The sequence below is a fragment of the Zea mays genome, chromosome 3 (genome assembly GCF_902167145.1).
Source record: "Zea mays cultivar B73 chromosome 3, Zm-B73-REFERENCE-NAM-5.0, whole genome shotgun sequence".
In the NCBI taxonomy this organism is placed as follows: domain Eukaryota; kingdom Viridiplantae; phylum Streptophyta; class Magnoliopsida; order Poales; family Poaceae; genus Zea; species Zea mays.
Window position 1 is genome coordinate 39,637,528 of NC_050098.1, and position 19,134 is coordinate 39,656,661.

Sequence of the window (19,134 nt, forward strand, 5' to 3'; positions counted from 1 at the left end):
CTCCCCGCCCGCGTCCCGACCGCGCCCTCGTCCGCGTGCCCTCGCGCGCATCGTCGCGCCCTCGACCGCGCCATCGCGCGCCCTTGCCCAAACCCGTGCCTCGGCAGCCTCGCGCCACGCGTGCCTGCACGATTCGCGTGCCCTCGGCACACGTAGCGTGCTCTCGCGCGTACGACCGTAATCGTACTGCACTTAACCTCGTTTTAATCTACTTTAATCTGTTTAGTCGACGTGCTGCGTCGCGCGCTTCGTCGCGCGACGATTCTTTTAATTTATATTTATCAATGTGCTGCGTCGCGCGCTTCGTCGCGCGGATCCATTTTAATTTCAGGTTGTTTAATGTGTGACATCGCGCGTCCAGTCACGCGACGTTCCACTTTAAACTCTGTTCTGTTGACGTATGCCGTCGTGCGTTTCGCCGTGTGATGCTCAATGTCTCTTTATAATTAATGCAAGTGTCTTGTTGTGCGCTCGGTCGCACGACGAGTCGTTGATTTCTTAATTCGATTTAAAGTGTTGTGTCGTACGTCTCGCCATGCGACCCCTCCCTTTCATTCTTCTTTATCTATCTATAACGATTAAAACATGGAACATGACCGTATTTTATACTAAACGTAGTATCCAAACTAATGCCTTTTGGTTGAGCGAGTGGTTTAATTTATAATAATGTAACGTGATCGTTTTTCGACTGTCTTTTTCTCTTTCTTTCTTAATCGTAGTTGTGAGCCCGCGTGAAACGTCTTTTTACTTACTGCATTCTATTGTATGGTGTATTGTTCTTTTGTATTAAATGTGTGGATGTATGTATGTTTGCGCTCGCATAGAGAACGATCTGGTTGAGGAGCCCGAAGAACTCGCAGGAGAAGCCCCTGAGCAGCAGTCGGTTGGTGGAGGCAAGTGTCCCTTGACCTATCTCTGTCCTATACATTCTTTAATTCACCTCCCGCATTACACATTTATACCTAAGGATTGACTAGCTTTTGTTATCCATGTCCTTGTTTACCTATTTGGGTTGGATTATTATTGTTTAGCTTTATGCTATTGCTCAACTCTAATCAATGAACATGATGAGAATTATCAATGATACGCTGTTTTCCCCTCTTTTATTATGATGTTATACTTGTGGTCTTCAAGGGGGCTCGAGCGGTTTCTCGAGTGCCTCTCCGTAAGAACCTGTTCGTTAGATGACTGCCCGGGAAAACAGTGCAACCATGAGGGTGGAATGGGGTGCCCTTAGCTAAATAATTAGAGGATCCGGGGTGTAGTTCGCTTAGCCGTCGTGCCGTCAATGGGGCTCGGTGTATGCGGCTCGCTCTGCCAAGATTGGGTTCGCCCCTTGGGGAGGAGTGCGGTGCATTTAGGAAACCTAACGGGCGGCTACAGCCCCGGGGAATCTTTGTAAAGGCTACGTAGTGATACCCTGCTGGGCCACCTAGGTAGTGGTCAATGGGGAGTAGCTCTCTCCGGGCACAAAGGGAGTCACGACTTGTGGGTAAAGTGCACAACCTCTGCAGAGTGTTTGAAAATTGATATATCAGCTGTGCTCGCGGTTATGAGCGGCCAAGGGAGCTCCAGTGATTAGTGGTACTTGATCAGAGATGTTCGGATTTGTAGGTGGCAATGAGATTGATGGTTCTTGATTTTGACTCAGGTAATGGTAAGTGGTACTCTTTCCGTTTGGAAAGGAGTACGTTTGGGTTAATAGCGTGCGCTAAATCTAAAACTTGGCTTTCTCTACTAGTAACAATAATAATCTGACCAACTAAAAGCAACTGCTTGACTTACCCCCACATAAAGCTAGTCCACTACAGCCAAACAGGATACTTGCTGAGTATGTTGATGTGTACTCACCCTTGCTCTACACACCAACCCCCCCATCCCCAGGTTGTCAGCATTGCAACCACTGCTCAGGAGAAGATGAAGCCGTGGAAGGAGACCACCAGGAGTTCTAAGATTATGATGAGTTCTAGGCGTGAGTTAGCGGCAACCCCCAGTCGGCTGCCTATGAAGGCCGCGTTTATCTACGTTTCTTTTCCGCACTTTGATTTATTGTAAAGACTATGTGGATGTCTCAGACATATGATGTAATCGACTATTATTCCCCTTTTTATATTACTATTTGAGCACTGTGTGATGATGTCCATGTTATGTAACTACTGTGTACGTGAATTGCTGATCCTGGCACGTACATGGTTCGCATTCGGTTTGCCTTCTAAAACCGAGTGTGACATAGGTGGTATCGAAGCCGTGCTGACTGTAGGACCGCTAACCTAGAGTAGAATGGTCGTTCTAAGGATTATAGACCTCTGTCCCTGCCTTGGCTTTGGTATCCCTTCAAAAGTTGGTCATATCGACCAAACCTATGTTCTACTATATATTATACCTTGCTGAAAATTGTGTTTTATTCTAATCCTTCATTTATTTATGGTTTACTTGCTGGTCATACTAGTTCTGTTCTCACTCTTATGCTTGCGGTGTCTTTTGTAGATGGCTCGTCTTAGACACACTGCACGAAAGTTTGTCATCCCCTTCTTACCCTCTCGTCTCGCGGAGCGTCCGCTTTGCCGTCCTGTGACCGGTCAGTCCAGCCACTTGGAGAGGCTGCACCACCGCCTGCATGAGGAGCAGGAGCGTCAACGACAGGAGCAGCAGGGCTCTTCTTTCTCGCTCCAGCAGGAGATAGAGTCTGTGAGGAGCTGCTCCCCTGTGCTTCCCCTGGAGGCGCCCCCTGCACAACCACTGGACGCCCCAGCCCCTGGAGTAGCTGCTGGAGGAGACCCAGACGATGGAGGTGGCGACAGCAGCTCGAGCCTCGACACCGACTTTTCCGTCGACCAGGAGCCGGAAGGATGGGTTGCTCGACCCATCACTCGCGACGCTGCTCGTGGGTGTCACTTCCATGATGCGCTCGACACCCTGCTTCGTTGGGCACTTGACCGGCGTACTTGGTCTATCGAGTATCGTTGTGTGGTCTTCCAGCACAGTTGCGGTGTCTACCCGGACCGCTGGGAGGCGACCTGCTTGGTGCACCGTCCAGAGAACAGTCTCTAGGGTGCTGAGGTCTGCTCGGAGCATTATTCTATCTTTGAGCGGGACTCAGCTGAGGTGGCCATGCAAGATGCCGCACGGCGTGCGCTTTTGCACTACTGCTCAGTTTTCGGCGGGGTAGCCGAAGGTCTCAACCTGAAGTATTACCCCCACCGTCCATCTGGCAGCACAGGAGGCATGATTGTTTCACCTGTCGGTGAGGACAATCCTAGGTTGAGCAGCACAATCAACCTAGCCGTCGTGCTAAACACGGAGCTGGACCATGCACTAGACGAGCTGAGTAGGGCTCGTGCTGAGATCGCCCTGCTGCGGGCTGAGCGCGCGGAGCGTCGTCACCTGGACGATGGTTCCCCTGCTACCATCGGGACTCAGCACCCGTACCGCTCACCTCGGCGTGGACACCAGTCTTACGGCAATCCCGACTGCAAGACCAAGATAAACTTAGAACCATAGATCGTCAGAGTCGGATCTTGTAATTAATACGAAAATATATACATAGAAGCTATAGTCTTAGCGTTAGTCTCGCTCTTAGTCAGTCTTAGTTAGACAGGGTAGTTTGTTTATCCTGTGCATTTATGTTTGTCATGATGAACTATGTTTGCTTTGGATCTTTGTAATGACTGTCACCAGAGTGTGGGTATCCCCTGCATTTTGGTTTACCTGTTATGTTAATGGAGTTAGTTATCTAGTTGGGAAGCCTTTGATTCCACTTTCCTCTTTATCTGAGAAGTTGTGTTGGTCTGTGTTGGAGATCAGTGAAGATGCTCATCTGTTCAGTGTTGTGGAGAATTCTATACTCTTTTCTTATGCTGCAAAATTTGCAAGATTAGTTCTGATGTGTGGTTGCATTCAGCAGATGTCAGAAAACAGGCGCAGAGGAGGAAGGCGTGCTCAGCAGGAGCAAGCAGCTCAGCAGGATGAGGTACCCAAGCAACAGCAACTACCGCCCCCGCCCTCGATGTCGATCGAGCAGATGTTCCTGATGCAGACTCAGGCAGTCCAAGCCATCGGTCAGACTCTGGTCGCCATTCAGCAGCAGCAGCAGCAGCCACCACCTCAGCCTCAGATGCCTCAGATGTCCAGAGACAAGCGTGCTGAATTCATGAGAGGTCATCCCCCAACATTTGCTCATTCTTCTGACCCCATGGATGTTGAAGACTGGCTGCGCACTGTGGAGCGAGAGTTGCATACCGCTCAGTGCGATGACAGGGAGAAAGTTCTGTATGGTCCCCGTCTATTGAGAGGAGCAGCCCGGTCTTGGTGGGAGTCTTATCTCGCCACCCATGCCAACCCCGACACCATCACCTGGGAAGAATTCAGAGGTAGCTTTCGTCAGTACCATGTCCCTGCAGGTCTGATGATAGTTAAGAAGGAGGAGTTCCTGGGCCTCAAGCAAGGGTCATCGTCTGTCAGTGAGTACCGGGACAGGTTTCTGTAGTTGTCTCGCTATGCTCCTGAAGATGTCAACACCGACGCCAAGAGACAGTATCGTTTCCTGAGAGGCTTGGTTGACCCTCTGCAGTATCAGCTGATGAATCATACCTTCCTGACATTCCAGCACCTGATTGATAGAGCAATCATGACAGAGAGGAAGCGCAAGGAGATGGAGGATTGTAAGCGCAAGATCAGTGGACCCCAGCCTGGAAGCAGCAATCGCCCTCGTTTCTCAAGCAATCAACCTCAGCAGTTCAGGCAGAACCAGCGTCCACCTCAGCAGCAGCAATTCCAAAGGCAGTTCCCTCAGCACCAATATCAGAATCGCCAGAACAATCAGTCAGGAGGAGGTCAGTTCCAGAGGCAAAATCAGCAGGCACCTCGTCTTCCTGCCCCCGCAACTCAGCAGAACAGTCAAGTAGCCCCAGCTCAGGTTGGAAACAGTGCATGTTTCCACTATGGAGAGCAAGGCCATTGGGTGATGCAATGTCCGAAGAAGGCAGCCCAGCAGCAGTCAGGCCCCAATGCCCCAGCAAAGCAGAATGTGTCTCAGCCTGGAGCAGGCAACCGCTTGGAGGCTGAAGCAGTTCAGGAGACCCCCGGCATGATAGTAGGTATGTTCCCAGTCGACTCCCATATTGCAGAAGTGTTATTTGATACTGGAGCAACGCATTCTTTCATTACTGCATCATGGGTAGAAGCACATAATCTTCCGATAACTACCATGTCAACCCCCATTCAAATTGACTCAACCGGTGGTACAATTCGAGCCGATAGCATTTGTTTGAATGTAAGTGTGGAAATAAGGGGGATAACGTTTCCCACTAACCTCATAGTAGTGGGTACTCAGGGAATAGATGTCATCCTTTGGATGAATTGGCTAGATAAATATCAGGCAGTTATCAGTTGTGATAAGAGGACAATCAAGTTGGTGTCCCCACTAGGAGAGGAAGTGGTGACTGAGTTAGTCCCGCCTGAGCCAAAGAAAGGAAGTTGTTATCAGATGGCTGTCGATAGCAGTGAAGCAGACCCAATTGAGAGTATCAAGGTTGTGTCCGAGTTCCCAGATGTGTTTCCAAAGGACTTACCAGGTATGCCACCAGAGCGGAAAGTTGAATTTTCCATAGAGCTTCTTCCTGGAACCGCCCCCATCTTTAAGAGAGCTTACAGAATATCTGGACCAGAGTTGGTTGAACTCAAAAAGCAAATTGATGAGCTGTCAGAGAAAGGTTACATCCGGCCAAGCTCCTCGCCTTGGGCCGCCCCTGTCCTATTTGTGGAGAAGAAAGATGGCACCAGAAGGATGTGTATCGATTATCGAGCTCTAAATGAGGTCACCATCAAGAACAAGTACCCCTTGCCCAGAATAGAAGACTTGTTCGACCAGTTGAGAGGAGCCAACATGTTCTCAAAGATAGATCTGAGGTCAGGTTATCATCAGCTTAGGATCCGACCTTCAGATATTCCGAAGACGGCATTAATTACCAAGTATGGGTTGTATGAGTTCACTATGATGTCTTTCGGTCTAACCAACCGACCTTCTTCATGAACTTGATGAAGAGTGTATTCATGGATTATCTTAACAAGTTTGTGGTGGTATTCATTGATGACATTCTGATATACTCTCAAAGCGAAGAAGAGCATGCAGATCATTTGAGGATGGTATTGCAGAGATTGCGAGAGCACCAGTTGTATGCAAAGTTAAGCAAGTGTGAGTTCTAGATCAGCGAAGTCCTGTTCTTGGATCACATAATCAACAAAGAAGGATTGGCTGTGGATCCGAAGAAAGTGACGGACATTCTGAACTGGGAAGCGCCAACAGATGCTCGAGGAATCAAGAGCTTTATTGGAATGGCCAGATATTATCGGCGATTCATTGAAGGGTTCTCGAAGATTGCGAAACCAATGACATCTTTGCTAGGCAACAAGGTTGAGTTCAAGTGGACCCAGAAATGTCAGGAGGCCTTTGAAGCGCTGAAAGAGAAGTTGACTATAGCGCTTCTCTTAGTCTTGCCTGATGTGCACAAGCCCTTCTCGGTGTATTGCGATGCTTGTTACACTGGTTTGGGTTGTGTGTTGATGCAAGAGGGAAGAGTTGTGGCTTACTCGTCCCGATAGCTAAAGGTTCATGAGAAGAATTACCCAATCCATGACCTAGAGTTGGCAGCAGTGGTTCACGCACTGAAGACATGGAGGCACTATCTGTATGGGCAGAAATGTGATGTTTACACAGACCACAAGAGTCTAAAGTATATATTCACTCAATCAGAGTTGAATATGAGGCAACGAAGATGGTTAGAGCTGATCAAAGACTATGAATTGGAGATTAATTACCATCCAGGCAAAGCGAACGTAGTAGCAGATGCTTTGAGCAGGAAGAGTCAAGTCAATCTGATGGTCGCTCGTCCGATGCCTTATGAGTTGGCCAAAGAGTTTGACAGGTTGAGTCTCGGATTTCTGAACAACACGCGAGGAGTCACAATTGAGTTGGAACCTACCTTGGAGCGGGAAATCAAAGAAGCACAGAAGAATGATGAGAAGATCAGTGAGATCCGGTGACTGATTCTAGATGGCAGAGGCAAAGATTTTCGGAAAGATGCAGAAGATGTGATATGGTTCAAAGACCGCTTGTGTGTTCCCAATATCCAGTCTATTCGGGAATTGATTCTCAAGGAAGCTCATGAGACAGCTTATTCGATTCATCCTGGTAGTGAGAAGATGTATCAGGATCTGAAGAAGAAATTCTGGTGGTACGGAATGAAGAGAGAAATCGCATAGCATGTGGCTATGTGTGATAGTTGTCGGCGGATCAAGGCAGAGCACCAGAGACCGGCTGGATTGTTGCAACCATTGCAAATTCCTCAGTGGAAATGGGATGAAATCGGTATGGATTTCATAGTCGGATTGCCTCGCACTCGAGCTAGCTACGATTCCATTTGGGTAGTAGTGGACCGCTTGACCAAGTCGGCCCACTTCATACCTGTCAAGACCAACTACAACAGTGCAGTATTGGCATAGTTGTACATGTCTCGGATCGTTTGTCTTCATGGTGTGCCAAAGAAGATAGTGTCAGACAGAGGAACGCAGTTCACCTCTCATTTCTGGCAGCAGTTGCATGAAGCCTTGGGCACACATCTGAATTTCAGTTCCGCCTATCATCCGCAGACAGATGGTCAGACCGAAAGGAGCAATCAAATCCTTGAAGACATGTTGAGAGCCTGTGCGTTGCAAGATCAATCCGGATGGGATAAGAGATTGCCTTATGCAGAGTTTTCCTATAACAACAGTTACCAGGCCAGCTTGAAGATGTCATCATTTTAGGCGCTTTATGGAAGGAGTTGTAGAACTCCACTGCAATGGGATCAGCCTGGAGAGAAGCAAGTATTCGGGCCCGACATTCTGCTTGAAGCCGAAGAGAACATCAAGATGGTTCGAGAGAATCTGAAGATAGCGCAATCAAGGCAGCGAAGCTATGCAGACACAAGAAGAAGAGAGCTGAGTTTTGAGGTTGGAGATTTTTTCTATCTGAAAGTGTCACTGATCAGAGGAGTCAGAAGGTTCGGAGTCAAAGGCAAGCTAGCACCCCGCTACATTGGTCCGTATCAGATTCTCACAAGGCGTGGAGAAGTGGCCTATCAGCTCAGTCTGCCAGAAAATTTGTTTGTTGTGCATGATGTCTTTCATGTGTCTCAGTTGAAGAAATGTCTGCGAGTGCCAGAAGAGCAGTTGCCAGTTGAAGGTCTTGAAGTCCAGGAGGACTTGACCTACATTGAGAAGCCGACGCAAATCCTTGAGACTGCAGACAGAGTCACCCGAAGGAAGACCATCAGAATGTGCAAAGTCAGATGGAATCACCACTCTGAGGAAGAAGCAACCTGGGAGCGTGAAGATGATCTGATGGCTAAATATCCTGAGCTCTTTGCTAGCCAACCCTGAATCTCGAGGGCGAGATTCTTTTAAGGGGGATAGGTTTGTAACGCCCTAAATTTGGGGGTAGAATTTTTTCTTCTTTTCTCTCACCAAATTCGGGCGTTACTCTCTTTTCTCTTCCTGTTTCGCTCCTTCTTCCTAATTTCAAACCAGTATAATGACAGGTGTCCATGTCATGTATAAACCAAAACCTAAGTGTCATGGGTGTTGCATCATGCTGAAGCGCATTTCTTTGTCTGATGTCGCGTGTTCGTCTCGTTCTGTTTCGGATGTCGGTTCGCGATTGGAGTCCGTTTAATGGTCGTGCGTGTCGTGGGTTTCGATCCGTGATGTGACCCAGCCCGGCCAAGCTCGGCCCAGTCCAGCCCGGCCTAGCCCGCGCGCCCCTGGCGCCCCCTCCCCCCAGATCCGTTTGGCTCATTTGATTTCTCCCGCGCATTAACCTCCCTCTCCTTCTTCCACCTCTCTCTCTCTCCCCTTGGTGCCCTAGGGTTTGGAGTCGAGATTGCTGAAGTTTGGATCCCCGGAGATGAGTTTTCCCCTCCCATTCCCTTTCCTCTCTCTCCTCCCCAATTCTTCTTCCCCCACGCGGCCTCCCTGCCCGCACGCGTCCCGCGCCCTGGCCGCGTCGCCACCTCGACCCGCGACCCCCCCGCGCCCGCGCCATACCGGCGGCCCTCTCTGCCCTCGCGCGCCCTCCATCCCCCGCGCGCGCTCGGCCCCGGCGAGCCCCGCCCCCGCCTTGCCCCGGCGAGCCCTCCCCGCGCTCGACCGCGCCGCGCCCTCCCCTCCCCGTCCTACACCCTGGCGAGCTCCGCCCCGGCGAGCTCGGCCGCTCGCGCCCTCCCTCCCCGCGTCCAGCCTCGGCTCCGGCGAGCCCCGCCCCCGCGCCGCCCCTCGCGGCCGCGCCCTGCTCATGCCCCGGCGAGCCCTCCCTCCCCCTCGACCACGCCCGCGCCCTCCCCGGCGGCGCCGACCCCACGCCCTCCCTCCCCCACGCGCGCTCCGCCCCCGGCGAGCCCGGCCGCGCCGCCCCTTTCGAGCCCCTCCCTGGCTCCGCGCCCGGTGAGCCCTGGCGGCGGCGCCGTGCCCCGCCGACCCCGCTCCCTCCCCTGCCCCGGTGAGCCGTGCCCCGGCAAGCCCTCCCCCGGCCGCCCCCCCGGCGAGCCCCTCCCCGCCCACATCCCGACCGCGCCCTCGTCCGCGCCGTCGCGCCCTCGACTGCGCCATGGCGCGCCCTTGCCCGAACCCGTGCCTCGGCAGCCTCGCGCCACGCGTGCCCTAGGCACACGTAGCGTGCTCTCGCGCGTACGACCATAATCGTACTGCACTTAACCTTGTTTTAATCTACTTTAATCTGTTTAGTCGACGTGCTGCGTCGCGCGCTTCGTCGCACGACGATTCTTTTAATTTATATTTATCAATGTGCTGCGTCGCGCACTTCATCGCGCGACGATCCATTTTAATTTCAGGTTGTTTAATGTGTGATGTTGCGCGTCCAGTCACGCGACGTTCCACTTTAAACTCAGTTCTGTTGACGTATGCCGTCGTGCGTTTCGCCGCGCGATGCTCAACGTCTCTTTATAATTAATGCAAGTGTCTCGTTGTGCGCTTGGTCGCGCGACGAGTTGTTGATTTCTTAATTCGATTTAAAGTGTTGTGTCGTACGTCTCGCCATGCGACCCCTCCCTTTCATTCATCTTTATCTATCTATAACGATTAAAACATGGAACATGACCGTATTTTATACTAAACGTAGTATCCAAACTAATGCCCTTCGGTTGAGCGAGTGGTTTAATTTATAATAATGTAATGTGGTCGTTTCTTGACTGTCTTTTTCTCTTTCTTTCTTAACCGTAGTTGCGAGCCCGCGTGAAACGTCTGTTTACTTACTGCATTCTATTGTATGGCGTATTGTTCTTTTGTATTAAATGTGTGGATGTATGTATGTTTGCGCTCGCATAGAGAACGATTTGGTTGAGGAGCCCGAAGAACTCGCAGGAGAAGCCCCTGAGCAGCAGTCGGTTGGTGGAGGCAAGTGTCCCTTGACCTATCTCTGTCCTATACATTCTTTAATTCACCTCCCGCATTACACATTTATACCTAAGGATTGACTAGATTTTGTTATCCATGTCCTTGTTTACCTATTTGGGTTGGATTATTATTGTTTAGCTTTATGCTATTGCTCAACTCTAATCAATGAACATGATGAGAATTATCAATGATACGCTGTTTTCCCCTCTTTTATTATGATGTTATACTTGTGGTCTTCAAGGGGGCTCGAGCGGTTTCTTGAGTGCCTCTCCGTAAGGACCTGTTCGTTGGATGACCGCCCGGGAAAACAGTGCAACCATGAGGGTGGAATGGGGTGCCCTTAGCTGAATAATTAGAGGATCCGGGGTGTAGTTCGCTTAGCCGTCGTGCCGACAATGGGGCTCGGTGTATGTGGCTCGCTCTGCCAAGCTTGGGTTCGCCCCTTGGGGAGGAGTGCGGTGCATTTAGGAAACCTAACGGGCGGCTACAGCCCCGGGGAATCTTTGTAAAGGTTACATAGTGATACCCTACTGGGCCACCTAGGTAGTGGTCAATGGGGAGTAGCTCTCTTTGGGCAGAAAGGGAGTCACAACTTGTGGGTAAAGTGCACAACCTCTGCAGAGTGTTTGAAAACTGATATATCAGCCGTGCTCGCGGTTATGAGCGGCCAAGGGAGCTCCAGTGATTAGTGGTACTTGATTAGAGATATTTGGATTTGCAGGTGGCAATGAGATTGATGGTTCTTGGTTTTGACTCTGGTAATGGTAAGTGGTACTCTTTCCGTTTGGAAAGGAGCACGTTTGGGTTAATAACGTGGGCTAAATCTAAAACTTGGCTTTCTCAACTAGTAACAATAATAATCTGACCAACTAAAAGCAACTGCTTGACTTACCCCCACATAAAGCTAGTCCACTACATCCAAACAGGATACTTGCTGAGTATGTTGATGTGTACTCACCCTTGCTCTACACACCAACCCGCCCCATCCCCAGGTTGTCAGCATTGCAACCACTGCTCAGGAGAAGACGAAGCCATGGAAGGAGACCACCAGGAGTTCCAAGATTATGATGAGTTCTAGGCGTGGGTTAGCGGCAACCCCCAGTCGGCTGCCTGTGAAGGCCGCGTTTATCTACTTTTCTTTTCCGCACTTTGATTTATTGTAAAGACTATGTGGATGTCTCAGACATATGATGTAATCGACTATTATTCCCCTTTTATATTACTATTTGAGCACTGTGTGATGATGTCCATGTTATGTAACTGCTGTGTACGTGAATTGCTGATCCTGGCACGTACATGGTTCGCATTCAGTTTGCCTTCTAAAACCGGGTGTGACAGAGCTAGATGCCTTATTCTTGTATATAAAAGCATGATGGGAAACAAAATGAGACTTCCTAGCATAAATTCTTCTAATCTTATGCTCAGGATAACCAGCAGGATATAAAATGTAACCCTCGTTATCTTGAGCCATGGGAGCCTTGCCCTTAACAAAATTAGACAGTCTTTTGGGGGCATTACGTTTGACATTGCCTTCCTGTTGGAAACCAATGCCATCCTTAATGCCATGGCGTCTCCCATTATAGAGCATGCTTCTAGCAAATTTAAATTTTTTGTTTTCAATTTCATGCTCATTAATTTTACTAGTTAGTTGTGTTATATGATCATTTTGTTGTTTAATTAAAGTTAGGTGATCATGAATAGCATCAACATTAATATCTCTACATCTAGTACAAATGGTGACATGATCAGCACTAGATGTAGATGGTTTGCAAGCATTTAATTCCTCAATCTTAGCATGTAACATGGCATTCTCATCTCTAAGATTGGAAATAGAAATATTGCAAACATTCAATTCTTTAGTCTTTGAAATTAAACTAGCATTTTCAATTTTAAGGCTAGAAATTGATTCATTCAATTTATCAATCTTAGCAATCAAACTAGCATTTTCATTTCTAAGATTGGCAATTGAATCATGACAAGCATTTGATTTTTCAACCTTAGCAGTCAAATTAACATTCTCAGTTCTAAGGTTGGAAATGGTGTCATGGCAAATGTTAAGCTCTCTAGTCAAGTTTTCACATTTTTCTGTCTCCTGAGCATAAACATTCTTTACCTTAACATGCTTCTTATTTTCCTTAATAAGGAATTCTTCTTGGTTATCCAAGAGTTCATCCTTCTCATGAATAGCACCTATTAATTCATTTAGTTTTTCTTTTTGTTGCATGTTAAGGTTGGCAAAAAGACTAAGCAAGTTATCTTCATCATCACTAGAACCACCCTCATCACTAGATGTAGTATACTTGGGGGTGGCTCTAGCTTGTACCTTCTTTTTCTTGCCGTCCTTTGCCATGAGACACTTGTGGCCGACGTTTGAGAAGAGGAGGCCCTTGTTGATGGCGATGTTGGCGGCGTCCTCGTCAGAGAAGGAGTCGGTGGTGCTCTCGTCAGAGTCTCATTCTCGACACACGTGGGCATCGACGCCCTTCTTCTTGTAGTATCTCTTCTTCTCCTTCTTCTTCCCCTTCTTGTCGTTATCCCTGTCACTATCACTAGACATAGGGAATTTAGCGATAAAATGACCGGGCTTACCACATTTGTAGCACACCTTCTTGGAGCGGGGTTTGTAATCCTTCCCCTTCCTTTGCTTGAGGATTTGGCGGAAGCTCTTGATGATGAGTGCCATTTCCTCGTTGTCGAGCTTGGAGGCATCGATGGGGAGCCTACTTGATGTAGACTCTTCTTTCTTTTCCTCCGTCGCTTTGAATGCGATGGGTTGCACCTCGAGTGTGGAGGTGCCGCCTTGCTCGACGATTTGTTTGGAGCCTTTGATCATCAACTCAAAGCTCACAAACTTCCCTATAACCTCCTCGGGAGACATTAGCTTGTATCTAGGATCACCACGTATTAATTGAACTTGAGTGGGATTACAAAATACGAGTGATCTAAGAATAACCTTGACCATTTCATGGTCATTCGATTTTGTGCTCCCGAGGTTGCGCACTTGATTTACCAAGGTCTTGAGCCGGTTGTACATGGCTTGTGGATCCTCTCCTTGGTTGAGGACGAATCGACCGAGCTCCCCCTCGATCGTCTCTCGTTTGGTGATCTTGGTCACCTCGTCCCCTTTGTGTGCCATCTTGAGGACTTCCCAAATTTCTTTGGCCGTCGTTAACCCTTGCACCTTGTTATACTCCTCTCGACACAAGGAGGCAAGGAGTATAGTTGTGGCTTGGGAGTTAAAGTGCCGAATTTGGTCAGCCTCGTCCGAATCGTAGTCCTTGTCCCCTACCTTCGGTACCTGCGCTCCATACTCAACAATATCTCATATGCTTTTGTGGAGTGAGGTTAGATGATGCCTCATTTTATCACTCCACATACAATAATCCTCATCATCAAAAAATGGTGGTTTGCCTAGGGGAACGGAAAGTAATGGAGTGCGTTTAGAAATTCGAGGATAGCGGAGGGGCATCTTACTATACTTCTTGCGCTCATGGTGCTTAGAAGTGACAGACGTCGATTCGGAGCCGGAGGTGGAGGGTGATGAAGAGTCGGTCTCGTAGTAGACCACTTTTTTCATCTTCTTTTTGTCACCTCTCCGTTGTGACTTGATGGAGGAAGCTGATTCCTCCTTATGCTTGTGGCCGGACTCCCTCGAATGGGTTCTTCCTGTGCTTGCGGACTTGTCACCGCTGTGACACCCCAGGTGTCTATTTCGTGTTATATCGGGAGATTTATCCTAATCTCGGATGCTCAGTGAAAATTTCTATCTCTTTATCACATTTATCTCCATTTATCAAGTTACTCATGAATGTTTCACCAAATTTGGAATTATTCGATCTCAAGAACAGCCAAATTTGGAGCCTGTTAAAACTTTTATTTCTCGGAGCAAATGAAAATTCGAAAGTCAATATCATCTTGTAACTCCTGTCCAGACTCATTTATTCGGACTCTTGACAGTTGTGATGTTATCTAATCTATGTTCGAATCCGCTTTCTCGACAGTCGGTCTATGTCCAAATATTTAATCCGAAATCCGCATTCCCGCAGAATCTCTGTTGTGTCAACCTCTAATTAATTCTTATTCAACTCGACTTGTTATATCAATATCATCATTCATCTCTATCTATCAAGTGTATTATAAAGATTTCTATAAGGTTGAACTAAATGTTCGTACAAAATTATAAATCCTACGCTTGCTTGAAACTGCTCGAATGAGTAAAAGCAAATTTAGAAATTCAAACAAGTTATACCAACTTTCCCAAAACACTGTATATCAACTCTACAACAAAATTTATTAAGGGTTCATGTAGATAAAATACCAAGAAAATGTCGAGAAATACCCCGATTGACTTAAAAATATAATTTGAAGCTTTATAATGATGCTACCTTGACCAAAGTGAAACTTTAATTTATATTCAAGATATGAGGTTTGACCATTAATAAACATTGTATAACCTGTGTTATACAACAAATTTTATATTTAAACCAAGCCTTGATTCAATCACTAAGTATCTCAAACAGTGCCATCAAGACATAATAAAAATCTGATTTCAGGATTCGAATTCTTCTAAGTCTGAAATCAGCATCGTTCGGGTCGACGTCTCGCGTTCCCAAATTTTTGTTGAACAACTCAAGTTTTCCCAAATATAAAAGTTGTTAATAATTAATAGGGGCACAACATATTAAAAGATGACATTCATCCGATTCCGTTTGACATGCTTTGACATTCAGTTTTCACAAGTTTCCACTGATTTCTAACCCACTGACAAACCAATTTTCGTGGGTCTATAACTCTCTAACCAGTGCCCGAATCACCTCAAGTTCTGTACAAAATTTGTAGAGTATACATTAAGGAATATATCTTCTGCAGTGATTCGGGTCCGAATCCAAACAGAAAATGCCAAAAACGTCAGTCCAATGTGTGCTTCTTTCTGTCTCTGTGCAGACTCGTGCTCTGCAGCAGCCGCCCATGCCCACCAATGGCTGCAGCAAGCACCGCCATTAAATGGCAGCCCACCTCCCTCTCCCTTCCCCTCCACGCTATTGCCTGCTCCAGCCGGCGCTCTCCTCCCCCACTCGAACCTCCTCTTCCCTTTCCTCTTCCCTGGACGAGCGCAGCAGAAGGCTCCATGGCCGCGCACGCCATGGGCTTTGGCCCCTAGCGTTCGACCTCAATTTCCCCTTGTGCTGCTCGTCGAGGACCCTCTGCACGAGCACCGCCCCAAGTCCGGTTGCCTTTCTCCCCCTTCCGAGATCCAGGGCGCCCTCACCAGCTCAGCCCCCGTCGGCGCCCTCACCATGAGCTCCCTCCCTATTGCATACGTGCTGGAGGAAGAAGACCCCCTAGTGCCAACGACAAGTGGGCCCGAGGAGAGATGTGAGTACACAAAGTTGCAGATTTTTGTGTTGTGTTCAAAAATCCGTATCTCGAGTTTTAGAGCTTCAAAAATCGTGAAACTTGTTTTGATACCTTCCTTATGAAATGTTTTATCTGTTAGATCTATATGTTAGCATGTTTTAGTGGAAAAATTTTTCTGTAGAAATTCGTATTTAAAACTGGTTTGGAAAATAAATGAACTTGCATCTCTCCATAGTTTTAATTATAAAAATCCAAAAATGATGAAACTTGTTTTGTTAGTCAGATGTTGTCATACGCCTTCTAAGAAAAATATAAAACATACAGGTTGTTCACTGTTTTCTTGGTGTGTTAATTAAAACATGTTAAATAGGAAAAGGATGATTGTTTTGATTGTTATTTTTGGATCTGTAGCTCTAGCGCTCCAAATGGGTTGAAATGTTTACAGTAGACTCTTGGTGTGATGCTTGGTGACTGGTAAAAATTTCATAAATTGTTGTGCATGTATGATTAAGTTAGTGATTTAACTTGTTTAATGCACCTTAAGTAGTTTTAAATGATTTAAAAATAATGTATAGATGCAAAAATAGAAAATGGTGTTCCACTGTCCTTGCATGATATTATAGGAGCCTGAGGAAACTTAATATGGTCATACATCCACAGAAAATAATTAGTTTTAGATTTAACTTGCTCTCACATGCTTTATTGCATTAACAAATTATTATTTTTATAGTAAATAAAATATAAAACCTGAGCATGTGAAATTTATACATTAGTCATAATTTGTTATTACCTATGCCTCATAAAAATTCCAGCCCCAAATTAGATAGTTTCATGTGGTGCTAAAATAACACCCCTTTTATAATTACAAGAGTTAGTGAAAAATTAGGAGAAAACAAAATCATGCATGTTTCATGTAATGCTTGAGTTACACCTTAAAACCAATTAGAGTTTGAATGGTTATGTCATGATGGTCTAAAGTTAAATATTAGTACTTCATCATAATTTTGTGTGATATGGGACATGTGTGCCGAAGTACTTTATTTTGGTGCATGTGTTTGTTAAATTGTGTGGTAATAACTCTAGCACGAAATGACTCGGATGAAATTTGTAAGTGACTTGTTGGTCCTAATTTGTTTGTTACAACTCTAATAAATAGTAAAGTGTTAGAGTAATTTCAGTCTCTAGAACATGACAATTCTTGAAGTAAATAGGAGCTGAAATTTATAGTTGCTGTTTTGGACTGCACGCACTGTTTTCGTCATGCTGTATGTTTGGTGAACTAAATTGTATTTTCTGTAGAAAAGACATATAGAAGAGTTGTAGATAACCTTATTATCTTACTTGTGTTAAAATTTGACACTCATAAGTCTGGTCGTTATAAGAAAGTTGTAGATGATTTCCTTATATTGCTTGTGTTAAAATTTCATAACCATAGGCCTGATAGTTTAAGAGTTATGAATTTTACAAACTGGTTGTTGTGTTCTGTCCACTGTCAGAACATATTTTGAAAACTGTGTTATTTGATTTAGTTAAACATAGAATCACTTCTTGGTGATTATAAAAGTTATGTAGTGTTATTGCAAAGTTTTTCAAAAAGTCTTGGATCACTCTTTTTGGTGATCTGAAGATCAAGTTATGGATGTTTAAAATGTAAAGACAGAATCTGTCCAGTTCTGGACAGCAAAGCCTTCTAATGTCTTTTATCTTAAATTACATATTGAATAACCTTGAGATGTTTATAAATGATTTATGGACAATTTCATTATCTTTCCAGAAAGTCTATGATCACTTTGTTTGGATGTCTGAACCTTTAGTTGTGAATTTTTGAAGTTGCAAGTCTGAATCTATCCAAATCTGGACAGAGCTGTCGTGTTAGCACTTTTTGACCTTGCTAAGTGTTGAATCATGTTGAGATAATAATACCAAAGTTGTAGAACACTTCTTAAGCTTTCCATAAAATCCTAGTTTGCTATTTGTGGATTAATATTTGAAGAGTTATGATTAAAACAAACAACTGTGGTGCTGCTGTCCCAAATGTGTTAGATGTGATTGATTGGTCTACTCTATTGTGCTGCCTTGAGTGACTGCTTGCTCATTTTGGGCGTTAATTGTACATGAGTAATAATGATAGTAACTAATATAATTGAGCCTAAATATATAAGTAACCAGTACATGTCTCGCTAAATTAGTGAACTAATTTTGTTGAGGTCTAATAAGTAGCTTAGATTATTCAACAGTTAGTAAGTACAGTTATATATTGGGGAAACAAAATGAATAATGTCCTGTCCTTAACTTTCTGCTAATACTATTAAGTAACCAACGTCATTAGAGTAGTACAATTTGTAATTATGAATAAACTATCTCCTCATGTGTGTTCTCTGGGGTGTATGCTTGCAGTAGAAGCTTGTGAATGATTGTAAAACCCGATTAAGCAACTATTCCTTTTTAACTAAGTCTGTCTATGTGTAAGTCATCGTAAATTTATGTGTACTTAACTAGTTTAATAATAAGTAACCAATGAATGATAAAAGTGAACATGGTAAATGCTTGTACTCGTGATGTCGTGTTTGTGTGGGTCAAATATAGTAAATGTTTGTCATCTTTCCAGTAATGTTGACTTGTTATGCCCAATGACGTATAGATAGCTAGCGTTAACGTATGGATGTTTATGTGTCTTACTAGTTAATGTTAGTTCGCTATCATGTACTTAAAGTATCTTGTGTTGTTTCATGATATTCATACATATGCATCCTGCATCTCATTTAGGACCGAGAGATGATGATCGTGCAAGTGATGTGGCGCCAACCATAAGATGCAATTGGTGGACGACCCAAAGAAGTATGTACTTAACCAAGTGGATGCTCGCAGAGCGAGTGTCATCTAGCAAACACTGTCTAAGTGTTGAATTCCAGGCAAGCCCCGGTTTTATGCCTAACCGTTTATATATGCTATTTTACTACACTTAGTGTTTGTAGGCTTGTACCGTGCACTTAAGTGTAGGGGTTGGTTGAAACCCTAGTTGCATGAACTCGGGATTCCTTTTGAGATGGATACTAGTATGCTAGGTCGAGTAGCTGCTATGCTAAATCAGGATCTCGGTAGAAGTCGAGTGATTTTTCTAGCACTCGCACGAGGTCAGGAATTGGTTGTATCCATTTTTGATAACAGAATGATGATGGTCTATGGACACGGATCCATGGGGATGCGCTGTCTACGAGACAAAATTGAAATAAGGATTAACATGCGGATACCGGTGTCAAGCATTTGAAAGTACTAAACACATGTCGGGAAATATGGTAACCGGTAAACCTAGTACCTGAGTGAAGCCGG